Source organism: Bos indicus x Bos taurus, chromosome 22 (assembly GCF_003369695.1).
Source record: "Bos indicus x Bos taurus breed Angus x Brahman F1 hybrid chromosome 22, Bos_hybrid_MaternalHap_v2.0, whole genome shotgun sequence".
Taxonomy (NCBI): Eukaryota; Metazoa; Chordata; class Mammalia; order Artiodactyla; family Bovidae; genus Bos; species Bos indicus x Bos taurus.
In genome coordinates this window covers 28,772,933-28,799,915 of record NC_040097.1, presented here as the reverse complement: position 1 = coordinate 28,799,915, position 26,983 = coordinate 28,772,933, and the positions used below count along the sequence as shown (strand labels likewise).

The 26,983-nt window shown below is 43.0% G+C and overlaps 1 protein-coding gene across 1 annotated transcript in view; it reads left to right on the top strand.

The window, feature by feature from the left end:
* Nucleotides 1-11,435: 11,435 nt before the first annotated feature.
* The window catches only part of FRMD4B (FERM domain containing 4B), a 360,291-nt gene continuing 344,743 nt past the window's right edge, over nucleotides 11,436-26,983 (top strand). The window contains exon 1 of the mRNA XM_027523806.1: nucleotides 11,436-11,814. The gene's annotated coding sequence lies outside the window, so the exon portion shown is untranslated. The remainder of the gene's footprint in view (nucleotides 11,815-26,983) is intronic.

Genomic DNA, 26,983 nt, shown 5'->3' with positions numbered 1-26,983 from the left:
GCCTGACCGAGGGACATTTAGCAAGGTCTGGAGACATTCTGGTTATCACAACCACTGTTAGGGTCTACAGGCATCTAGGAGGTAAAGGCCAGGGATGCTGCTAAGTATCCTACAATGACATGAAAACTCCCACAGCACAGAATCATCCAACCAGAGTGTCAGTAGTGCCACATCTGAGAAGCTCTGTCCTGGGCTTTGGTGCTGTCTTCTTCACTAGACTTCCATGTCAGTGAGAACTGGGGCTTTCCTGACTTATTCTTGTCTTGGCTACTGATGTTCAGTGCTTTCTCTGAACTTAATGGTCGCACTTAATTTAATTGTGAGCTACAATGAGAGATGAAAATTCCTTCAAAAAGTGGTAATGAGAAGCAGAAAAACTGTAAAAGGCCAATGATTACTTCCCTTGGTTAGTTGGAGACATTTAAAAGTAATGGTCTTTCATCCTTTTGGGAGCATAGATTACCCTTGAGAATCTCACAAGAGTTTTGGATGCTTTCTCCCTAAAACTACCATTCGTAAAACACAGTTTTCCATACAATAGGGCTAATGATACGCTGGACAGGTCAAGGATTCTGGATCTAGACAGACATGTAGAATATTTTCTACTTCCTTGCCCTTTGGGTAGTATAGTAAACTACTGGTTCAATACTGGCTTCCCAGGCAGCTCAGTGGTAAAGAATCTGCCTGCCAATACAGGAGGCTCGGGAAACTCGGGTTCAATCCCTGGGTTGGGAAGATCCCCTGAAGTAGGAAATGGCAATTCACTCCAGTATTCTTGCCTGGAAAATTCCATGGACAGAGGAGCCTGGTGGGCTACAGTCTTTGGGTTGTAAAGGGTTGGACCTGACTGAACATGTGTACATGGTTCAATAGTGGTTGCCCTTATTCCCAAGAAAATTGGTTTCTACTTTAAATATTTTAAAATAAAATGATTCAAATATTAGAAATGGCCTACACAGTCATCTAGTGAAATGAACAAGCAAAATGTAAATTATCATACAGTGTTTTAAAAAATGAAAATATTGAAAATGTTAGCTGCTCAGTTGTGTCTGACTTTTTGTGACCCCATGGACTGTGGCCCATCAGGCTCCTCTGTCCATGGGATTCTCCAGGCAAGAATGCTGGAGTGGGCTGCCATTTCATTCTCCAGGGGATCTTCCCTACCCCAGGATCGAACCTGGGTATCCCACAATGCAGTTGGATTCTTTACCATCTGAGCCACCAGAACTGAATCCATATCCATCAATTTGGATCACTTTAAAAAAAAAAAAAACTTGTTATTAAGTGAAATACATAGGCTATAGTACCTTTCACATGCTGTGATATCATGTATATTCAAAAACACAAATAACACAGATAAAATATTACTATATAATATAAATAGAAACATATATCTATAGTGAAATTTGGAAGGATTCATACAAAATTCAGGATGGTAATTGCTTCTTGGGAATTAGAGATAAGAATAAGGCGGGGAAGAGAAGGCAAGGGGAATGTCAAGTTTTCTGGAAACTCATTTCTTCTAATTGAAAACAAAGAATGATGGGGAAGGAAAAAAAAAAGCTAAAGCATCCAATCCTGATGGGTAGCTGCAAAGATGTTTCTTATATTCTGTATTTTAAACTGAATTATTCAATATTTTAAATTTTTTTCAGAAAGAGGAAAAAAAATCTCAGATATATAATGGAGATTTTCAGTTACTGAAACTCTAACAGACATGATCCCACTCCTTCAAAGTATACTGGGTTCCTTACAAGTTTACTGTGTATTATGTTTGCTTTGGCAAAACAAGCAAACTGCCCTGAAATGCCTTGCATGCATGGCTTCATTTTTACAGTCATTGATTCACAAGTGTATTTTTCTTTTTCTGCCCACCTAGTTCTTATTCATGGTAGAGAAGTCAACGTGGATCCTCTAAAATATTTTAGTTTTTCTCTATATTTGGGCAGATCCAGTAGAGATGAAGGTAGGAAACATGAAGGGGAGGAGAGAGGCAGAAAGTTTTCTGGATACATGAATGGAAGTAGATTTATACTAGTGTTATAAATGTTAGAACCAATTTAGGTTATGTGACCATGTCAATAAAAGCCATTTATTGCAAATTATATGCTCCAAAGCCAGTGAATATCATCATCATCATGTTTTTTTAAACAATGTACAACATTTGAAATCATATAATTAGAACATTATTTAAATCTTAGCAAGAAAATAGAAGCAGATGTTTGTAACGGAACAGCCCCAGGTTAGAAGCCAAGCGGCCAAGATTTCCCTTTCTTTTCCACAGTAAATAGCCACATGCCCTTGGGCAAGTCACCCTCACTCTCTGAGCCTCAGTTTCCTGATCTGCAAAATGAGGGGGTTGGAATGGATCAATAGTCACAAACTGGAGGCCCTTGAGTTGTTTCAAGCTTGCAAATATGTTTTTGTTTGGCCAAGTGCTTAAAATGGTTTCAAACTAGTTGTCAACATTTGGTAATTTAGAGATTTTAATAAGCATCCAGAATTCTGGGTTCTCTCGAAAAGCAATTCTGACAACACTGTTTCTCAACCATGGATTGTTATTGTTAGTGGAGATCTTTGTAGACACGGCATGTGCTTTCCAATTTGCCACAGTCTCCACTCTTCCCTATTGTCACACACTTGACCCAATGTACTTATTTGTGTTTTTGCCTGGCCCTTCAAAGCTTTGAATTTGTAACCTATGGACCAAAAGTTCTTTAAATTCTTCCGAATCTAATCATTTCTTGACCCTAAAAAGGGATTGCAGCATGACAACAGGATCTTCCAACTGAACCAGACATATGGAAAGCTGAAACAATATCACCACCAAATTGAAAGAGCCCTTCTAGTCATTTTTGGCTTCCCTGGTGGCTCAGAGTGTAAAGAATCCACCTGCTATGTGGGAGACCTGGGTTCATTCCCTGGGTTGGGATGATCCCCTGGAGGAGGGCATGGCAACCCACTCCCATATGCTTGCTTGGAGAATCCCCATGGACAGAGGAGCCTGGTGGGCTACAGTCCTCGGGGTCACAAAGAGTTGGACATGTTTGAGCGACTAAGCACAGCACAGCACAGCATAGTCATTTCTGGAGTGTGGAGGAAAAACATGTTGAGCTAATGGAAATTTTGTTTCCCTGTTCTATTTATTTTTAAAGGAAATCATGAATTTTTGATGAAATAATCCTAGAAACATGAAAAGCAAGTCTAATGATTAAAGAGTGGCCTGTTTATAGAAAATTAGCATATCTAGATTAACATTTTTAAAATCTCCTTTCAGAAATAACAGAACAACATCAAGTTATATAGCTTGGACTTTAAATCTTTCCACCAAAGACACTCAAGTATACCCACACATATGAGTCCAGAGGTTTCTGTTAACATATTCAAGTTTTAACCATGAGCAACTTAGAAAACACCAGACAGGCCAAAATACATACCAGTTTGCAACCTCTTCAGTGAAAGTGAGTTATTTCCAAAGTCATTACTAAATGATCTACTCCAACAAGATTGGAATCTTTGTGATTAAGTAACATTGTTGCAGAATTGCTAAAGGACATTTGTTTTATTTCCCAAGGACTGTCCTTGGCCTTTGGCAGGAAAGATGATAGTCTCTGAACAATCTGATTTAAGATTTCCCTGGACCCCAGTGCTCACGCTCTTCACTAAGGAGCTGGACTGCAGGGCTGGCCTTTCTCCACGGTGTCTCAGCCAGTGAAATGCCAAAAGAAAATGATTAAAAAGCCTTTTCACATATAAAAAGGGCTTAGTGATGTACCCGCAAAGGAGATTACAGTTATGAGGACTTCACTGGCGGTCCAGTGGTTAAGACTTCACCTTCCAGTGCAGGAGGTGTGGGGTTGATTCCTGGCCTGAGAGCTGAGATCCCACATGCTCTGCAGCTAAAGAACCAAAAAACAAAACAGAAGCAATATTGTAATGAATTCAATAAAAACTGTAAAAATGGTTCACATCAAAAAATCTTTTTAAAAAAAGATAATTATGTGTGCATCATTGTGAGGTTCCCATTCAAGCATATCACTTCTATAATCTGGAAGCGAGGGCAGATAGCCTAAGAACACAAGTTCACATTCAAAACTAATTATCAGCAACAGCTTCCTACTAGGTTGAACTCTATGAATTTGCCGATACGTGACCTTTAACCACAACAAGGCAATTTCCTATGATTTACCCTAATATTAGTTTGTGTTTAGATATAACCATTTAAGTTTTCTAATTTTTTAGTTTCAGGACATCATCATTAGCACACTTAAAACAAAGTACTTATTTAATGATTTACATTGTGATGTATGCAAAGATTGTACACAATAACTTCATATGTTTGTGCCACATTTGACTATAAAAACACAGCAGCCTTAGGTTAGTGAAAGGAGAGGCTTTCATTTCCTCTCAGTGCATGTGCAAAGGCCCTGAGGTTAAAGGGAAAGATGATGCATCAATTACAATAAACTCTCCCCACAGAGGCATGAAGTAACAGGTCATCCTTTTGTTATTTACATGTGCGTTAAGTGCCTTCCCTTCTGGCTCAGAGGGTAAAGCATCTGCCTGCAATCCCGGAGACCTGGGTTTGATCCCTGGGTCGGGAAGATCCCCTGGAGAAGGAAATGGCAACCCACTCCAGTACTCTTGCCTGGAAAATTCTATGGACGGAGAAGCCTGGTAGGCTACAGTCCATGGGGTCGCAAAGAATCGGACACAACTGAGCGACTTCACTCACTCACTCACTAAGTGCCTTCAGGGACAGAGTGTGTCCAGGCTTACACAAAAATGCATGATACATGGTACCTTTTCAGAAGGGGCGAAGTAACTTAGAGTGTATCAAGAGATGGCTGTTAGTCTCATTAATGTGATTCTTGGTAACTGATCTTAAACAACAGACTTGCTATATAAGTGTCGTTTTTAATATGGATAATATTTCTGAGATGCAATTTTTTAAAATCCCTATGGTGAATCTAGAAAATAGTCCTATCTATCCAAGTCATTACATTAATAACAAAATCATAAAAAAAAAAGTTTAGATCTCACGTTGTGGTGGGGAAGACCTCCATTCCCACTGTCAGGAAGACCTGGGATCAAACGTTAACACCTGACTTACCAGCTGTGTGGGCTTCCTAGGTGGTGCTAGTGGTAAAGAACCCACCTGCCAATGCAGGAGACACAAGAGACATGAGTTCAATCCCTGGGTCAGGAAGATCTCCTGGAGGAGGGCATGGTAACCCGCACCAGTATTCTTGACTGGAGAATGCAATGGATAGAGGAGCCTGGTGGACACAGTCCATAGGGTCGCAAAGAACTGGACATGAGTGAAGCAACTTAGCACATACACATTACAGGCTGTGTAATCTTTAGCAAATCCTTTCACTTCTCTGGGCCTCAGTTTTCTTGTGTGTAGTATGGCGAGAACAAGATGCTGACTTATGTAGGGTTGCTATTAATAACTAAAAGGGACCACATCCATAATGTGCTTAACAAACATGAGCATGTTTTTCTTATTATAAATTAAGAAACATTTGCCCATCCACACGCTTTTAGCCACAAACTATGCAAGCAGTATATATGTTCTTTTCCCACATCTGGGTTTTCAGCAGGAGATCTTTGGAAAGCACAATGTTGCTGAAGCTAAGAGGATTGAATACTACAGTGATAGTGTATTTTTTTTTCATTGTCAAAAACTCATCCAGTAAGTGTATATCTACCTCTAGCACAAACAAATACATGCATACATAAACCTTTTTATTTTGGAAATAAAATATTTATGAAGCACACTCTCATTAATTCAGTGGCGGAACCTCATGATACACATACCAAAGCACATTCCTTTATACTGCACAGAACATAAAGGGCTTGAAAGTGGGAGTCCAGGGAATTTCTAGCACAGTCTTGCACCAAAAAGCTCAAGCTTCAACATTCTATTATGCACAGAGCAATAGGTGAGGCCCTCATTTTCACTGGAAAGGCTATCAGGGCAGAAGTGCTTGCTCTTGTTGCTTATTGCTGTCATTTTGTTCCTGTGCATTGTCTTGCCTCATCAACTAAATTCTGAGATTCTGAAAGTCAAGACCCATTTGTTTTATCTTGGTTGTTGCCATGTTTCTACATAAGGCCCAAACCAGCATTAAATATTCACTAGTCAGGAGAAGGGGATGACAGAGGATGAGATGGTTGGATGGCATCACCGACTCAATGGACATGAGTTTGTGTAAGCTCTGGGAGTTGGTGATGGACAGGGAGGCCTGGCGTGCTGCCTCTGTGACCCCATGGGGTCACAGAGAGTCGGACACAACTGAGCGACTGAACTGAACTGAGCTGAACTGAGTCATCCCAAAAGTATAGGAGTTGTTATTTGTTTTTTCTCTGGGTATGTTTCTTCCAGCCAAACCCATAATATAGATCATAAGTGGGCGGTCCATAAATGGATTTAGCCTGAAGACATCTTTCATTTTATGTACAGAATATTTTGAAATTTTTGGTTGGTGTCAAGAATTTTTAAACATTGGGAGATTTCATGTCAAAATCCAATTTCCAGCTTTGGTTGAAAAATCAAAACATCTGATCAGTGAGACCAACATTCCCACATGGCAGCAGTGTGTTAGGAATGACAGTGGCTGCGTCCTTTAGAAGGGGAGAACGCATTCTCTAGTTTGCCACAGTCTCACCATTCCCCATTGCTTCACACCTGTCTAGTTCACTGCTTTGTTACTTACTTGGACCATGAGTTTGTCACTTTTGAGAAGTTCTCAGGTTGCTTCTTCACACTTATAGTCTCCGGGGCTTCTCTGCTTTTCTGTTCAGTCACCGAACATGCTCTCATGTAACTGGAACAGTTTCTCTCAGGAAAGCAGCTTGGAAGTGCTCCCTTCTTTAGGAAGCCATTTCTGGTTTTCCTCACTCAAATGCATCCTTTGAATTTCTCTTTTATATATATATCATTTTTCACCTTGCCTAGAAATAAAGCACTTGTTACAGGGCCTTGCTCATGGTAAGCACTCAAAACACCGAAGCCTTATTAGTACAGCTATTCATGTTTGCATCTTTTCTTGCAAATTGTTAAATCCCTTGCTAGAGAAAAGGGTTTTACTCATCTTTATACCCCAGTTCCAGAGATTTATGTGAAATTAGTATAAATGTTCATTTAATTAAATATAAATTCAAACAGAGAGCTGGATTCATAACAAAAATTTGTTAAATTAGGGTGGAAAAATATCTGTGAACCTTGACATTGAGTGGGAGACAAATGGTGTAGGGGAAGGGCGAAGCAGTGTTTCTCATTCAATGAGAATTAAAAAAAACCTTGTTAAAAATACAAATTTCTGGTCAAGGAGTCTTCTTTAAAAAAAAAGATATATTTATTTATTTTTGGCTGCACTGGCTCTTCATTGGTGCACAGGCTTTCTGTAGTTGCAGCAAGTGGAGCCTACTCATTGTTGGGATGTATGGGCTTCTCACTGTGGCGGAGCGTGGGCTTAAGCATAAGGACTTCAGTAGTTGCGGCTCACAGGTTCTGTAGAACAGGCTCAGTAGTTGTGGTACATGGGCTTAGTTGCCCCTTGGCATGTGGGATATTAGTTCCCCAACCAGGGGTTTAACCTGTGCCCTTGCATTACTAGGCAGATTCTTAACCACTAGACCACCAGGCAAGTCCCTCCATGAGCCTTTGGAGCTGAGGTCCAGGAGTCTAGGTTTGGTCAAGCTCTATAGGGAGTTCCTAGGCATACCAACTTCACAGTAGTTCCCAATTGTGGCTGTAACTAATTGCACCTATGGAGCCTAACTCCACTTTCAGATATTCTACTGTGATTGTGTTGAGTATTAAAAACAAAAACAAAACCATCCCCTCTCATTTGCAGCCCAAGTTGATAATTCTGTACTAGGGTAAGAATAAATTTAAAATGATTTCTTTGTTCTATTGTATTGTGTCTTTTATTTAGCTATTTCTGAAAGTGAAAATGAAAGTGTTAGTCGCTCAGTAGTGTCCAGCTCTTTGCGATCCCATGGACTGTAGCCCACCAGGCTCCTGGTATTTTATAAATATTGGTTTATCAGAAAACTAAGTTGGAAAGAAAGTCACTTTAATACTTTCTTTAATAATATGTACGTTGTTGTCAGGACTGCATTAGTTAATATACAGAAAGCACTTTAAAATTTTATTTATTTTTGGCTGTACTTTATTATAATAATACCCACTTTAATATTATGAGCTAATATTTATTAAGCATTTACCATGGGGTGGTGGTGGTGGTTTAGTTGCTAAATCATGTCCAATTCTTGCGACCCCATGGACTATAGCCCTCCAAGGCTCCTCTGCCAATGGGAATTCTCCAGATAAGAATAGTAGAGTAGGTTGCCATGCCCTCCCCCAACCCAGGGATCAAACCCAGGTCTCCCACATTGCAAGAGGATTCTTTACCTTCTGAGCCCCCAGGATAGCCCTGAGGCAAGAATACTGGAGTGAATTGTGATTTCCTTCTCAGAGGATCTTCCTGACCCAGGGATTGAACCTGAATCTCCTGCACTGCAGGCGATTCTTTACTATTGAACCACCAGAGAAGCCCTTACCATGATTTGGCACTATTAAAACTTTTTAGGACTTCCTTGGTCCAGTGGTTAAGAATCTGCCTGTAAATGCAGGTGACACTGGTTTGATTCCTGGTCCAGGAGGATCCTACATGCCGCAGAGTAACTAGGCCTGTGTGCCACAGCTACTGAAGACTGCAAGCCTACAGCCCGTGCTTCGCAAGAAGAGAAGCCACCACAGTGAGAAGCCCACGAACCACAGTGAAGAGTAGCCCCCGCCTGCCACAACTACAAAAAAAGTCCCAGTGCAACAGCTAAGACCCAGTACAGCCAAAAATAAATAAATTAAAATTTTAAAGTGCTTTCTGTATATTGACAAATTAAGTCCTGACAATAACTTACAAAGTCAGCATTATTATTATCCCTATTTTAGGTTGAATATTTAGAAAAGCTGGGCTTTCAACCCAGAGAAAACAGCCCTGGAGCTCCCACTGCCAAGGCAGAGCCCCTTTGCACTAAGAAAACCCAGAAAACATCCCACATCTTCCGGAAAATTCTCCTGGACTGCTCTGACCCAGACCAACCTTACTGACATATTTTATGTTGCATTTTTCACATTCAAGACTGTGTCCAGTTTTTTCCCCCAAATATGCTCCAAGCAACTTCTTAGGTGCTCAGCCTTATCCTATTCATCTCCCCTGCATTGCATGGCTCTGCTTTGCCCTACACTCTCGTGTGGTTCTCTAGCGACTGCTTTACATGTACCGGCTTCCTCTCCAAAGAAATTATGCCCTTATTTATGAGGGCGAAGCAAGCATTGATCTCTGCAATGTCCCCTTACCTGTGGTCCTGTGTTGCTGTTCTCCTTGACTAGACAGTATGGCATGGTGGTTAAGGAGTCTGCAGACCCAAGTTTAAATATAGGCATGACCTCTTTCTAGTTTCATATTCTTTTTTTTTTTTTTTTCTAGTTTCATATTCTTGGGTGGAGCAGTAAACTTCCCTGAGCCTCAAGTTCCTCCTCTGCAAAATGGGGATCTTTTCACTCAGCTGATAGAGAGTTGCAATGTGCTAAGAACTGAACTGGGAGAAGGAAATGGCATCCCACTCCAGTACTCTTGCCTGGAAAATCCCACTGACAGAGGAGCCTGGTAGGCTGCAGTCCATGGCGTCTTGAAGAGTCGGATACGACTGAGGGACTTCACTTTCACTTTTTACTTTCATGCATTGGAGAAGGAAATGGCAACCCACTCCAGTGTTCTGGTTTGGAGAATCCCAGGGATAGGGGAGCCTGGTGGGCTGCCATCTCAGGGGTCGCACAGAGTCGGACACGACTGAAGCGACTTAGCAGCAGCAGCAAGAACTGAACTAGGCAAACATAAACCCTGGCCTCAAGGGGCTTCCAGGTCAACTCCTTTCTCTCAGGAGAATGAAATGACATGATAAACCAAATAAAGTGCTTCCTTAGCTTAGGTCAGGGGGCCATGTAATAGGCACTCAATAAATGTTAGCTATTCATTTAATATCTTCTATTTAATTAAAAGCAAGCAATCCATTCTGACACCTGAAGAAAATTTAATTAAACCTCACACTGCACAGATACAATATTATACATTACTCCATCTCAAGCTTTTACTGATTTTGCTTGTCATTTCATGTCAGTAGCAGCTATGCCAGGGCCTGGGAAATCAAGACAGCCCCTCTATCCCCCTTTACCATCCTTTTTTTTTTTTTTTTGTAGGCTGGTGGTCAGAATAAGGAGAAGAAGGAGAAGAAAAGGAAGAGGAGGAGGAGGAGAAATGCCAATACCAGGGTAACAGAAGCAAGTCTCTTTCAAGTATTGATACTGGATGATTCAACCAAAACATTCACAAAAATATGGAGCTGTATAATTGTGTAGTAGTCACAAAATATTCTTCAAAGTGGATTGAGTTTTAAAAATGAATTCATTCATATTGTATAGAGTAGTGGGTGTGGAACTGGGACACACATTTAAAGCTGTGTAAGAAATATTTTCTCTCGGCCCTGTCCCGTGTACTCCAGGGTTCTACTTGCCAACTCATTTGGAGACAATAGGAAAACCTCAATAGATCCTTCACCAATGGTCCTCCCTTCTTCCTCTTCTCTTCTTTGCTATCCTACACTCAGCATCAGATCAAGTTGGAACCCCTGTCTTGCCACTTATTAGCGATTTTGAATTAACCCCTCTCTCTCCTTTCTTCATCTGTAAAGAAAACACAATAAAACACTCCTGAATCACATAACTGTTCTGCCTGGCATTGGGGAGGCTTTCGCTTTCACCCCTCTTCTTTATCTGTCTCTGCCTCTCTGTGTCATCCTCTCTCTCTCTTCTTTCTTTTCTCTTTCTCTGTACACTCCCTCCCTTCTTTCCTTCTTTTTGTTTCTTTCTTTCAAGAGCCGAAACACCAGTTTGCTGGAATCTCAAATTAAGTCATTAGTCGGACCCAGTCCCATCCTTGGCTAGATTTTGCGCCTCTTGCAGCCGCCGGTGTTTTATTCCCTTTATTCTAAGGGCAGTCGAGTCGGGATGCTTGAAACCTGGAAAGCGGAATCAAGTCCCTCCCAATGCTTTAGAGCCGGAGGGAGAGAAGATAGGCGCGGGCTGGCGACCCCCTCCCTTTTCCCCACTCCTGGCAGCGCCAACCGCTCCGCGCCCCTTGGCACCAGCGCCTTTTCTCTGTCGGGAAGACGAGCCCAGCCCACAGCCGCGCGGCGGGGGCCGAGGGCGCCCCCTCCCTTCTCTCGCTCCCCCCTCCCCTTCTTCCCCTCCCGATACAATGACTGGGCCGGAACAGCGCCTCAGCAGTGTCTCATTGGCAGCGGCCGCCCCAGCCCCCGGAGAGGCGGCGGGAGGGGGCAGCTGGGGAGAGGGAGCCCAGAGCCGGGGCTGACAGCGAAGAGATAGGCAGGACGGAAGGACTACAGGACGCGAGGAGGGCGGCCCGGAGCGCCGCTTTAAGTGTGGATCAAGCGAGGACGCGCGGAGAGCGGCGGCGGGGGCGACTAGCAACCCTGGGTCGGGGGATGCGGCAGGCGCTGGCTGCCTTGCGAGTCCGGGAGTCTGGCTGCGCGGCTCATGTGCTGAGCAGGAGCTTGGGCAGAGAGAAGGAAGAAAGCAGCCGCCCAGGAAGGCGCTACGTAGAGCGGAGTTGCGGAGCTGGCGCAGAGCCGGGTCCCCAGGTCCTGCGAGGTGAGCAGCCGAGACAATAAAGTAGCGGTCGACAGTCCGCCGAGCGCCCGAGGCTGGAAGCGAGAGAGCAGGTAGGTGGATGACTGCCCCGGGTTCCCGGAGCGCACTGAGGGGGACGACCTTGCGACGCGCCACCACGGCGCCGCTTCCCGTGCGCTCCAGGCGCAGCGCGCGCGTTTGGAGACCCCCAGTGGAGGTGCGGGTCCCGGGCGCTCCTGCCGGCAGGAAACCCCGCCCCGCCGCTCCCTGGCTGCCTGCAGCCTCCGCTGGAGTCCCTCGGGCACTTGGCGCGGCGGCGCTTCGGTCGCTTTGGTAGTGTGGAGACAGGAAGTTTGGCGGTTTCTGGGCGTTGGCGCTGGTGGGGTTTGCAAACGCGCCGCCAGAGACCATGTGCTTTGATTGCCGCGCGTTCGTGGGAGGTGGGGAGAAATGCTGATGAATCCCAGATCCCTCTGCCCAGAGATACTTTCAAAAAGCGGCGAGAAGAGTGGAAGGGGGAAATCCTTTGCGTCTGCAGAGAATGCTAAGGGTTTGGTTTGGCTGCTCTTTTCAAATAGGTGTGTCTGCCCCTAGCCGCTGCTGTGTTGAAGAGGCTGTATGCGTGTGGTTCGCTCCCTCTCTATTTTCTAGAATATTTCACTTTTTACTTTTGTCTAGGGAGGGAAAAACAAAGATGATATTTTGGGAAATTCCATTCGATCTGGGCTAGGGGATGAACTCTTCCTTTGCGTTGAATGATCTGTACTCCGAACGATATTGCCGAGCAGTGCCTGGTCTTGTTCACAAAAGGGGTGAGAGCTTGTATTAAACCTTCTCCGGATCTAAGAACGCTGCCGCAGGAGGAGATCTCGCTTGTTCTTTGTGTGGCCGCTTCCTTCCAGATGTGAGAGGGTTGGGCTGGGCGCTCCTGGGTGGGGTAATAATTATCGTGAACATTCCTGCGATCTGCTAGGACTTGTAAGCATACCAAAGCCAACTCCTCTGAACTTTGCGAACCGACTCGATCTGCTTGCTGGTACCCAGACAGCAGCATCTGGAAGGTGGCTCCTGGAGGGTGTGGGGGTGGGGGCAGAACGACCCTGGAGTGCTGACAGCCTCAGTCTTTAGGGAAAGGTTGTTGATCCTTCAAGGTTAGCTAGTGTTTGCCCATAAACTTGTCAACTCATTTGGAGGTTGGGTGCAGGATTTTAGCGCGGTCCCTGGCATGCTGTTTCCTGTCGTAAAGAGAATGTGTCTGTGGAGCTTCCCTATCAAACCTCTGCGGGGGAGAAGCAGCTTCACCTTACTTAACCTCAGCAGACTGCTCTTTAATCCCCCATACACACTCGCCTGCCCAGGAGACCCCGGCTCAATCCCTGGGTCGGGAAAATCCCCTGGAAGAGGACATGGCAACTCACTTCAGTATTCTTGCCTGGAGAATTCCATGGACAGAGGAGCCTATCGGACTACAGTCCATGGGGTCACAAGAGTCGGACACGTCTTAGTGACTGAGCACAAGCACACACATACCCTTTAGGAATGGTGCTTACGAGAATTTACTATGAAACAGGCATCCCAGTAGGCAGTTTGGGACCATCATAAACAGTCCACGGAGTGGTCAACTGAGCCCTCGAGGGAGGTTAAGTAACCTGCCATAAGTTACACTGATAATTTTTTATTTACATCAGGTCTGTTTCCAAATGCCAGGCTTTTAACCATAACAGTGCCTTTAACAAGGCTGTGTTGTGGTGACACTGATAATGATGAAGCAAAAATAATTACAACACAACAATGGATTCATAAGATTAAATCAAATGACATTGAAAAGAATGGCTGAACCAAGGTAAACACTCAGGGTATAATTTGGTCTCTAAATTCAATGTCATAAACTAGGCGATGGGTATATTGATAACTCTATGAGTCTTACTTCTTTTGTGTATCTGAAAAATTTGATATAAAGAGTGAATGTACCTGCACTCATGTGCATGCACGCGGACACACACACACACACACGCACACATTCACCCTTACCTTTTGAACAGTGCTTATTATTGTTTTCTAAAAGATGGCCAGAAGTATTTACGCAATTCCAAGAACTTCTTGAACATAAGAGGTTTATCATTTCCTCATGACATCCGCAGATATTAATTAAACACTTCATTTGCTTCAATTCAGTAATGCAGGTATAATGCATTTGAACACTATGATGATGGAAATCCACCTAACCTACTATTATAGTGAGGTCTGTTTTTCATGATCCCTGGGAAAAAGTTCTCAGAACTCTCTTCCGAGCATGCAAGCGATTGTCTTAAACTTCACTTGGTTTGGAAATGAATAATGGTTTTGAATTTGCATGTTAGTGGTGGGAAAGTTAATGGCTTCTCAAACAGGCAGACAACTGTGCATGAGCCTGACAAGCTAGAAAAGTATGGGCAGAGTTAAGTTCACCAGCCTCTCTGGAGTGGAAATGCAGTTTTCTCAGGACTGTTTACTGGACTGGCCTCTATTTCTAGCAAGCCTGAGAATCCGAGCTGTCCATTTGAGTCCACAGATTGAATCAAGACTCTGCAGTGCTTTTGAGCAGACAAAAAGGAAATTTTGGCTAACTGACAATACAAATAAGGTACATGGAAAACAGTTAAAAATATCCTGTCAGCTCCCCCACCCCCGTCAAAAATGTCCTGTCTTGTCCAGCCTGCAGTAACTGTCTGAAACTTCAGGAACTCTTCATTTTTATTTTACACACATTACACACTTAAATGAAGGCATCAGTCTTATACTGCAAGGAATTTCTCTCTCTTTCTCCCTCCCTCTCTCCATCCCTCCCCCTAAATCTGCCCTAGAGATCTGATGTTATCATGAAGGCACTATTTTAAAATACTCAGCCACTGCTGAGGTTCAGTGAAATTATTAAATCATGTAACTCAGCTCATCAGCAGCACTTGGGTCTTAATTTCCTTAGATATCTCTCTTCTCTCTCTTTGTAGACGTGGTTTTTGTTTTGCTTTAAAAGCCACATACCTTTTTTTTGGTAATTCATTTATATCTCGGTCATTAAAATTCTTTTCTCTTTTCTGTTAAGTGCCTGTCCTGTGTGGCCAGAAAGAAACTGTAAAGTAGCAATTTTCTGTTGCTAGATGTTTGGTTTAGGAGCCAAACCTCCTATTTTCCTCAATAGCCTGTGTCAGTTTTAAAAAAATCTCATTCTTTCCGGTGAAATCCATTTTTAACCTAATCTTATAAAGCAGTGTTTTTCAAAACGAAGTTCAGGAAATCAGTTTAGTGGGTCACATCAGTTTTTTCCTTTTAAGTATTACAGGGACAGAAAATATCAGCATCATCTTAATGTCAGTAAAGGTTCTGTAGTTTCATGAACCTTTGAGTCCGTCCTGAATCTGAGACTGTGTGTACACTTTGCTGGATAAAGTATAATTCACACTATGATTTGCTATGAAAAAGTTTGCAAGTCACTGCCACAGGATGTGTTTGTATCATAAGTTGATAAACACGCAATTTAAATAGAATTAGAATATAGACATATATATATATATCCCATATATACAGATTGAATTTTCTAAAAGGTGCATAGGTAAGACTGATTTCAAGAGCATCTTCCTCAGGGTTGAACAGTGACTTCAGGATCTGATTAATTTTTTTATCTTTCATTCTGCCTTTTTCTTCCTTTTTGTTCCCTGTTGGGTGACAATGACGGTAGCAGTTGCCGGTTTACACAATTCCAGATTCAAGACCAAGAGAAAAAGCATAAACCCTCCTTCTCCAGTTGCTGAACAAAACGTCTCAGCACCAGTTCTGACTGGCCCAGTTGGCTTGGCTGAAGGAAACTCTTTGCCCTAGTGGGAGTCCCACCCAGGCCCTGTGGACCGTGGATGCGGGAGGCCCTGACCTCCAGGTGAATACAATTGCTGGGAAGTGAATGAATGTTCGCCACAACACACAAGTGCCTAACTCAACATAGACTGATTTCTGTTCTCTTTGATGCCCAAGATAATGGAGGACAAGCTGATTTATATTCAGGCAGATAGGTTTTCGCTATGATTTTTCGTGTGTGTAAGGAAAGCTTTAGCTGTCACTTTACCTTGGTCAGTGTCAAGATTTGCAGATCAAAATGTAGAACAGGTCAAAGAGATGGTGGTGTCTATACTTTCCGGTGACACTGAGGGGCAAAAAAAGGCAGATATACTGATTTAAAACCCACTGCAGACCCCAAATCTCTTTTTTGCACCCATGTGCAAATCTTGGGAGGCAGTTCTTTTAGTCAGTGTGTTGTGTGAATGTGGTGACCATGGTTATTTTGGTAGTGTCTTCCAGAAAATTCTTTGAAGAGTACATCTCCTTAAGGCCCAAGGTGAATAAATTCTCTGCTTGGCAGCTCTTCAGCCTGCAGGTATTTATCTGAGTCAGTGTTGCTTCACCCCTGGGGATGTGCTGCTTTTAATTGTCCTCTGTCACTTTATGTACAAGTATCCAGTGGGAAGGGGACCCTATGTGTGTTTGGCTATGAGAATAATATTCATTTCCAGCAGAGGATCCTGGAAGTCAGGTGATCATGCTGGCTTACCTGGGTCAGTCCTGGTTAATGTCTGTGACTCCAGTTTGAATGATAACTTATATGGTTACTTTACCTATAAAGGATGTTTTGGGGGGCCATGATTAGAGGTCTTTTTAATAGATTAAATTATAAAGAGCTCCTCTTACCAGGCAAGATTAAATGATATTTAAGAATGCGTGCCAGGGCTTCCCAGGTGGCGCTGATGATAAAGAATCCATCTACCAATGCAAGAGGATGCATGTTTACATGGTAAAATATAAAGGAAAGTGGCTTAACGTTTTTTGTGCTTTAATTTCTTCATCTCTAATGTAGGGAGAATCAGAGTTCCTACCTCATTGTGTGGATAGAGGATAAAATAAAATTGTTTCATGTGGTGCCTGCTACATACTAAATATTTAATAAATGTTAACTATTTGTGCTTTGATGAAGCTAGGAAAAATAGTAATAGTTATGTTTTTTAATTGAACACTATGTGCCGCATTTAAGTCTAAGAATTTTTTTAGCTATCATTTTCTTTATTTTTACAAGTCCTGTGATCTGAATGTTATGGCCATTTGTTGTTGTTATTACTCCCATTTTCCAGATGAGGAAAACCGAGATTTAATGACATTAGCAAGTAATGAAGCCATTACTTGCAACCCCCAGTCATTTTGATTTCAGAGCCTCTGCTCTCATTTATTATGTTATATTGTTAGACTTGGAAGGGAGTTTTGAGATAGGCCAGCCTTCAAAAATGACCCCAATATGTGATGTGACTTGGCAAGTTATTTAAGGGTGGTGCAGGCCAGAACCAAGGTTTTCTGCCTTCCACAACCATTGGTAAATTGAGGACAAATGCATCCACCCAGCAAGGTGAGAGCAGGTATGAACTGGAAATACTGGATCTGGAGTTGGGAAGATGTCTTCTAATTCAGCTACAAAATGTCTAGTACTGTCTTACCAGGGTACATAAACTCCTGGGGGTATATGAGTAAATTTTAGGTGATAGATGGAGAACCATTTTACTTCAGTGATTATTTTAATGTGTGCCAAAATAATTTGTTTTTACACTCAGAACTTCAAACTTTATTAAATAATAAATTTCATCTTGCCTCGCCTAATAAATTATTAACAGACAATATTATTGCTTAGGGTGAGGCTAGCAAGACAGTGTCAATGTAAAATCACTTAAAAATATATATTAGGTGAAACATAGGGTGGGTAGTACTGGAAAATGGCAAAAGCTATAAAAGGGAAGATGTGAATGACTGAAGTCTGGGAAATGCTGGATTAGAGCAATGTTTGTCCAACTCTGTGCACAAGACTCAGTTGGGAATCAGATTCTGATTCAGTAGATCTGGGGTGGAGTCTGAGATTCTGGATTTCCAGCAGGCCCCCGGGAGATGTCATTGGCGCTGGTCTGTGGACCATACTTCACCTAGGAAGGGATCAGAGAACCTAGAAGATTCTTTGACACATGCTGCGTGTTGAGGATTTGAAGAAATGTAAGGTATAATGAAATACCACCTCACACTTGTCAGAATGGCTATTGTCAAAAAATCTTCAAGTGACAAATGTTGGCAACGATATGGAGAAAAGGGAACCCTCTTACACTATTGGTAGGAATACAAATTGGTACAGCTACTATGGGAAACAGTCTATAGGTTTCTGAAGGAAAAAAAAAAAAACTAAACTAAAAATAATACTACCATATGACCCAGCAATTCCACCCCTGGGTATATATCTGAAAGAAACAAAAATACTAATTTGAAAAGATACATGCACCCCAACTGAAGGCAGGAGGAGAAGGGGACAACAGAGGATGAGATGGTTGGATGGCATCACCGACTCGATGGACGTGAGTTTGAGCAAGCTCCGGGAGTTGGTGATGGACAGGGAAGCCTGGCGTGCTGCAGCCCATGGGGTCGCAAAGAGTCGGACACAACTGAGTGACTGAACTGAATGTACCCCAACATTCATAGCAGCATTATTTGTCCCTCAACAGACGAATGGATAAAGAAGATGTGATGTATTGGGTTGGCTTTTTCCTTCACATGTATATACACACACACATATACACACAATGGAATAATACTACTCAGTCATAAAAACAGAATGGAATTTTGCCATTTTCAACAACATGGGTGGACTTTGAGAGTATTATGCTAAATGAAGTGAGTTCAAAAGAGACAAACATGCATGCTATTGCTTGCATGTAGAGTATAAAAAATAAAACAAATTGGTGAATATAACAGAAAGAAACAGACTCATAGACATAGAGAACACATTAATGGTGACCAGTGGGGAGAGGGAAGGAGGGAGGGAATAAGGGTAGAGGATTAAGAGGCACAAATTATTAGGTGTAAAATAAATAGGCTACAAGGATATATTGTAGAACACAGGGAATATAGCCAATATTTTATGATAACTATAAATAGAGCATACCTTTTAAAAATTGTGGATAACTATATTGTACATCTGTAACTTATATTCAGTTCAGTTTAGTCGCTCAGTTGAGTCCGACTCTTTGCGACCCTATGGATTGCATGGACTGCAGCATGCCAGACCTCCCTGTCCATCACCAACTCCTGGAGGTCCATTGAGTTGGTGATGCCATCCAACCATCTCATCCTCTGTCATTCCCTTCTCCTCCCGCCTTCAATCTCTCCCAGCATCAGGGTCTTTTCCAGTGAGTCCGTTCTTCACATCAGGTGGCCAAAGTATTGGAGTTTCAGCTTCAGCATCAGTCCTTCCAGTGAATGTTCAGGACTGATTTCCTTTAGGATGGACTGGTTGGATCTCCTTGTTGTCCAAGGGACTCTCAAGAGTCTTCTCCAACATATCATACATCAACTATTTTTCAAAAAACAAAACCATAGAGAAATGGAATCCCATTTCCCAGAAGCTTAAGCTGATTGGGGAGAAAAGATGTGAAGGAAGGTGGGTGGTAAACTCCCCCATCCAGAGAAAGTGCAACACAGGAGAGAGAGGTACAGAGACCATGGTCTGCCCCAGAGATGCTGCAGTGGGGTAGCAGGAGGGGGTGGGGTTTTGGTTTGGTCTGAAAGATTCGTAGCAGCAAGTGGAGAGTTCCCAGACAGGCTTGATGAGCATGAGGAAGGGTGCAAGAAGCAGATAAGACTCCAAAAAAAATGCCTGCACCTACAAAGTGGAAATTTCAGTAACAATCTGATCAACACACTGAAACATTCACTTAGAATAAGCTCTGTCTTCTAAGACAAGCCCCGTTGCCTGGTCTTGATAGTCCGCATTGACTGTGTCTCTATCAGTGCCAGCTACTTGACATGTGCTTTCCAGACAGTATATATTTCATTCTGTCTCCACCATGAGCCACAATAGCTCACACTTTGTAGAGGTGAAAAGGGAGGCTTGGAGGGGCTGCACCCTCGTTCAGAATCACAGCTGGTTAGTGACAGACCTGGAATTCAGAGTCAGCTGGGTCTGTGTTCTTGGACAACATGCTGCAAGTGACTCTGCTTTGTGTTATCCCTGACAGTCACAGCCAGAGAGGCTCAGCTCTCTCTCCAGAGAGCATACCTCACCAGAGATGCTAATGGCTCATCTTGTTTCAGTTGAGAATATTGCCCCCGAAAACAGATCCTAACCCTCAGCCAGAGATGATTATATTTCTGCTTTGCTGAATAAGCCATGACCAGACTACAGTTTTTAGCATTGTGACCTTTTATGAGAAATGGGTTCAGAATTGGCCCCTTGCCCTACCCCTTTCTCCTGCAAATAAACACTGAATGTTTTGTTGCAACAAGGAGGCACTTTCCTTAGGAAGTCACCAAGTAGCCCAGAGAGACAGTTATTGGAAATAATTATGCCTCTGCCACAGCATGGGGCCCATCACTGCCCCTCCTGATTTTCAAAAGGTCTTGCTGGAATACCAGCATCCATCTTCCAGCTGGTGCTTATAACAGCCGACAGCGTCGGTAGGGAACCTGACAATGGATGAGGCCTGAGGATTGTTTTCTGGCTTCCCTTGTTGCACCTGACTGAGCCTAGCCATCAATTCAGTACTCACCAAAGAGCAGGGGGACCATATGTGACCTGAATGGGAGGCCCAGATCACAGGGCCAGCTCTGGCCCTGGTTCATCCAAGTGTAATACTCCAACAGGGTTCTGCCAGATGAGGGCAGAGTTGGGGAGAAAGAGTTGTGATCCTGGGTGGAGAGTCCGAAAGGCTGAGTTTTTATCCTATCTCAGCAGCACACTGACCTTAGCCATGTTAATTACCTCTCTGATTTCTCAAGTGGGGGATGATATTTACATTATGAACCACCAGACGTGTGCTCAGACTTCAAATCTTATTAAAGATTTGCACTTTATCCACAGCCATTGCACTCTTCTCGCTTTAAAACTTCTAAAAGGGCTCAGAGAACACCTCCCCGTGCTCAGAGGGATGGAGGAGAGACAAGATGAACGTACAGAATTAAAAGATACAAACTACCATGTATAACACAGAGAAGCTACAAGGATATATTGTACAGCCAAGGGAATATAGCCAGTATTTTCCATCTTTTAAATGAAGTATAAGCTATAAAAATATTGAATCACTATATCGTACACCTGAAACTAATATAGTATTGTAAATTAACTATAATTTTTTTTAAAAAGTCTTAGATAAATGCATTTAAAAGAGCTTCTTTATCCGTAGTGTGCTGGTTGGTGGAACATTTCAGTAATGTTATTTGCTGTGCGGTAAAAAATGATCTTCAGCGTAACTTCTCCTATCAAGTAACCTTTCAGTTTTAAACAGATCTTGCAACATTAAGATAGTGTGACTTCTTTGATAAATCAGGAAAGTTAAGGGCATTTGAGGCCACCACAAATGAAGTGATTGCATCCATTTAAACCTGCAAGTTGAAATGCAGGACCCTGATTAAGTAATAAAAACCATGTGCCCTTAGACTGGGAACAGAAAGCCCAGTCCCAATGTGACCGTAAGACACAAATTGAGGACATATCATGGTAATTTGCTCCAACTGTGTTAAATTAATTCAATTTGTATTTTGAAGAGAAAAAAAAAAAAAGAAGCATGCTGTTTTATATACTTCCCTGTGCCCACTCTAGCTGTACTTTCACTACCTAGAAGAATGGACTGTCCAGTTTACTAGGGTCAAAAGTTTGATTCAAACAAATTAAGAGTAAGAAAGTATTTTTACAATGGCGCAGCTGCTTTAAACGGTTCGAGTCATGAGTGGGTCTTGGTGCGCTGTCTGGCACTGAGCTCGATTACGCTTGGAAAAGCACAGAGGTGGACTATCGCCGGTCCTTTTCAGGTCTCAGAGGAAAGCTGTGAAAAAGGGGTATTTAAAAATTGGTATTTTGTCAGCAAATGTTCATTCTATGGGAAATGTTAACTGCCTTCTCTCAGAGTACACAGTGCAAACTTCCACCCCGCCCTTCTGCAGGTTCACTGATACAGCATTGTCAAGGAATAAGATATCTGTTTCATTGGAGTGATTTTTCCAGGTGATTACAGCTTACCTCTGCCCACCTACATTATATTTTTGCTTGAACTGTTTCTGATGGAAACGTGACACATGCTTCTTTACTTTTTTACATGGAGTTTACAAATGTGTTTACAACTTTCCTTGACTTGGGCATCCAGTTTCGTCCCTTGCCATCATCCTGTTACTGTTTGACAGCAGACTTGCCTTGGGCTGAGTGACTTTGTATAAATAATCACATATTTTTATTCTTTTGTAGTTATCATTATTCCTAATAATACCGCTCCTCTGGGTAGTTAGCAAATCCCAGGCAGTGTGCTAAGAATGTCATATACATTATAGTCTTGGTTAATCTGCCTGACTCCCTACCCCCACCAAGAAACGAGATTATTCCTTCCATTTAGGGTGAGAAAACTGAGGTTTAAAAAACTGGTAGTGAGTGGTGGAGCTGGAATTTGAACCTGGGTCTCTAACTGCAGGATGTCTGTTGCTAGGTGTTACAAGAGTTGCCTCTTGCTCTGTTTCTCCTCTGCATATTTCTGTCTCTCCTCCTTCTTCTGAAACCTTCCCCCAAGTAAAAGCCCAAGATGAGTTCTGTGTCTTTTTTTACGGAGTATTTGTTGGTATCTTTTTCCTTCAGTGGAATTCTGGGAATATTTTTGCTGATTCCTAGGTTCCCAGGCATCTTCTGCACAGTTGCAGTTTCTGGAGGTCAAACCTGCGAGTTCATCACTACATGCGCTAAGGCTTTGGGTAGATTGGTTATAGCAGGGGTCCCCAACCTCTGGAATCTAATGCCTGATGATCTGAAGTGGAGCTGATATAATAATAGTAGAAATAAAGGGCACAGTAAATGTAACGTCCCGAAACTGATCCCCTCAACCCCGTGGTCCACAGAAAAATTGTCTTCCATGAAACAAGTCCCTGGTGCCTAAAAGGTTGGGGATCACTGGGTTATAGAATTTACTGCATTATGATTTAATAGCATAATCGAGAAACCTGCAATCAGAGGAATGCCTGACAAGTCTATAATTTAGGGGTCAGCAAACTTTTTTCTGTGAAGGGCTGGTTACTAAATGTATTAGGTTTTGCAGGCCGTACGGTCTGGGTTGTAGCTACCTAAATCAGTCTTTGCATGGCAAGAATAGCCACTGCTGCTGCTGCTGCTGCGTCACTTCAGTTGTGTCCGACTCTGTGCGACCCCATAGATGGCAGCCCACCAGGCTCCCCTGTCCCTGGGATTCTCCAGGCAAGAACACTGGAGTGGGTTGCCATTTCCTTCTCCAATGCATGAAAGTAAAAAGTGAAAGTGAAGTCGCTCAGTCGTGTCCGACCCTCAGCGACCCCATGGACTGCAGCTTTCCAGGCTCCTCCGTCCATGGGATTTTCCAGGCAAGAGTACTGGAGTGGGGTGCCATTGCCTTCTCCAAGAATAGCCACAGATAAGACATAAAATGATACATGAAGCTGTATTCAAGTAAAACCTTAATTACAAAAACAAGCAGTGGGCAGGGATTGGCCCACAGGCTTGTCGTTTGTCAACACCTGTTACAGTGGACAAAAGAGCCACTCAGGGTATTTAAAAAACCAAGCTAGGGTGAGAGTTCAGAGGCTGTGTAGAGCAGTGATTTCACCCAGAGACTCTGGAGACAATGCCTGGATGTGTCTCCCATCTTACCCACTAACTACTGTAACTTAGCCAGTTATCTTAACCTCTATGTTCCTCGATTTTCTGTCTTTAAGGTTAGGACAATAATAGTCCTTCCCTTTCAAGATTGCTTTGCAAATTAAAGGAATTGTTTGTCAAGTACTGAGAACGATGCCCAGAGCGCATTTACGTTTTGAAAGTGACCCCGAACTTAAATGTCAGCTGAAAAAAAACAATTGTCTCTAGTTCTTTGGTTGTAAAAATCAGAGTGAAATTGATGAGGTGTGAGTGTGACTGGTTTTCCTTTATCATCTGTGTCTCTGCTTTGCTGCTGTTGGGATGTGGCTGGCTGTGGGGTAACACAACATTCTTAGTTAAGACAATGAATTTGGAAACATTCTCTATCTCTTGCCTTTCACCCCCTTCACTCAATCGATCAAGATGGGGCTTGGCGGGTGTACTCCCCACTTGGGAAGCTCTGGGTTCTCTATCCTATTTGGGGGTGAAAGGCAACCTGTAAAATAGTGGCCTCACGTGTGTTCAAAAGGATACCGCTGACACTCCTGCTCCACCCTGGGTTCTCTCTCACCTTTCTTCTCCTGGCCACCCAGCTATTTTTAGTGACGTGTTTTAATCAGAGATGAACTTGTGAAGATCTCTGGCCCCAAAATAAAAGAGTATGTCACAGCTGAATGAGAGAGGGGGGAGTCATGCCCCAGGTCTGAGGACATAAATAGCAGAGGGTGTGAATGCACCAGGATGTGGGAATCGCTGGGAAGCAGAATCCACATGTGTTGTATGCACAGCACAATGTGAAAGGAAGACCTGGGAATTTGAAGGTTAAAGGGAGAGTGATGTTATGTATCAAATAAGGTAATTTTGACCCTGAAGTTGACATGTGAGTCTTCAGGGGAAAGTTGCAAGTAGATCTGGAACCAGAAAGATACGTGTTTGATTCCAGAGTCCGTGACCCAGTTGTGCTTACATTGTGCAGACCATTGTACCCTGTGAGCCTCAAGAGGAAGGTTACTCCCAACTCTTCAGTGTGTGTAAAATAGGTTAAGATAACAAGACATCATTCTTAAAGTTCTCTTGTTGATGGGTCACTGTCAGACTCAAAAAAACAATAATAGTGATTAATTCTTGATTGAAAAGTTTGGGTAAAGATGGCTTTTCTTTCTTTCCTTTTTTATATTATTCTTTCAAGCCTGCATCCTTGAAATGGCCAAGTGCAGGAATGGTAGACAGAATGTACATACTAAGGATGGAGGGGGAGGTGAGAAGTTTCCAGTTGTTCGGGCCCACCTTATGAGTCATCTGGCAGGCATGTCCTCTCGATGACCTGCTCCCACACCAGGAGATGCCAGATCTTCAAGGTGGAAAGTGTGTGGGTCCCTCTACTACTGTGTGGGCCAGAGCACTGCTACCAGCTCCCACCCGCTGCTAGGCCACTCTCTACTTGGACTCAAACCAGAACCAATCTAAACCACTCTTGCTTGGTCTGTGCTCCAACCAAGAACCTATGTTGTAACTGATATAAAGGTTTGACACATGACTTAGCTTCAACCAACTGGGAGTTGCTAGAAAGATCATGGGAGTTGGAGCCAGAAGACCTGGGTTTAATCCTAGTTCTGTCACTTGCTAACAGGATAATATTGAATAAGAAACTAGCCTAAACCTCTTCTGTGACTGACATGCATTACCATATTTAATATTCTGCAGCAAGCCTCTGGGGCTGAAATGCCTGGCACAGTGCTTGGCACAAAGTCAACAATCAGTGAAAGATGACTATTGATGTTATTCATATGCGGATTAATTATTCACAATGCTAAGTTGTTGCTGATCAACTCAAGCAGTGTTAGTAACTTTATACCTGCTGGCTCTGAGGTCTGGAATGAATTTTGCTAATTTCTGAAGTGGTTGGGTGATCCATGGCCAGTGAGCGGGCCAGCAGAAACCAGAAGTTCCCTTAGCCCCTGTGCGTGGCATTTATCTACCTTGGGTAAAGGATATCAGATCAGATCAGATCAGTCGCTCAGTCGTGTCCGACTCTTTGCAACCCCATGAATCGCAACACGCCAGGCCCCCCTGTCCATCACCAACTCCCAGAGTTCACTGAGACTCACGTCCATCGAGTCAATGATGCCATCCAGCCATCTCATCCTCTGTCGTCCCCTTCTCTTGCCCCCAATCCCTCCCAGCATCAGAGTCTTTTCTAAAGAGTCAACTCTTCGCATGAGGTGGCCAGAGTATTGGAGTTTCAGCTTTAGCATCATTCCTTCCAAAGAAATCCCAGGGCTGATCTCCTTCAGAATGAACTGGTTGGATCTCCTTGCAGTCCAAGGGACTCTCAAGAGTCTTCCCCAACACCACAGTTCAAAAGCATCAATTCTTCGGCACTCAGCCTTCTTCACAGTCCAACTCTCACATCCATACATGACCACAGGAAAAACCATAGCCTTGACTAGACGAACCTTTGTTGGCAAAGTTATGTCTCTGCTTTTGAATATGCTATCTAGGTTGGTCATAACTTTCCTTCCAAGGAGTAAGTGTATTTTAATTTCATGGCTGCAGTCACCATCTGCAGTGATTTTGGAACCCAGAAAAATAAAGTCTGACACTGTTTCCACTGTTTCCCCATCTATTTCCCATGAAGTGGTGGGACCGGATGCCATGATCTTCGTTTTCTGAATCTTGAGCTTTAAGCCAACTTTTTCACTCTCCACTTTCACTTTCATCAAGAGGCTTTTGAGTTCCTCTTCACTTTCTGCCATAAGGGTGGTGTCATCTGCATATCTGAGGTTATTGATATTTCTCCTGGCAATCTTGATTCCAGTTTGTGTTTCTTCCAGCCCAGCGTTTCTCATGATGTACTCTGCATATAAGTTAAATAAACAGGGTGACAATATACAGCCTTGACAAACTCCTTTTCCTATTTGGAACCAGTCTGTTGTTCCATGTCCAGTTCTAACTGTTGCTTCCTAATCTGCATACAAATTTCTCAAGAGGCAGATCAGTTGGTCTGGTATTCCCATCTCTTTCAGAATTTTCCACAGTTTATTGTGATCCACACAGTCAAAAGCTTTGGCATAGTCAATAAAGCAGAAATAGATGTTTTTCTGGAACTCTCTTGCTTTTTCTATGATCCAGCGGATGTTGGCAATTTGATCTCTGGTTCCTCTGCCTTTTCTAAAACCAGCTTGAACATCTGGAAGTTCATGGTTCACGTATTGCTGAAGCCTGGCTTGGAGAATTTTGAGCATTACTTTACTAGCATGTGAGATGAGTGCAATTGTGCAGTAGTTTGAGCATTCTTTGGCATTGCCTTTCTTTGGGATTGGAATGAAAACTGACCTTTACCAGTCCTGTGGCCACTGCTGAGTTGTCCAAATTTGCTGGCATATTGAGGGCAGCACTTTCACAGCATCATCTTTCAGGATTTGGAATAGCTCAACTGGAATTCCATCACCTCCACTAGCTTTGTTCGCAGTGATGCTTTCTAAGGCCCGCTTGACTTCACATTCCAGGATGTCTGGCTCTAGGTCAGTGATCACACCATCGTGATTATCTGGGTCGTGAAGATCTGT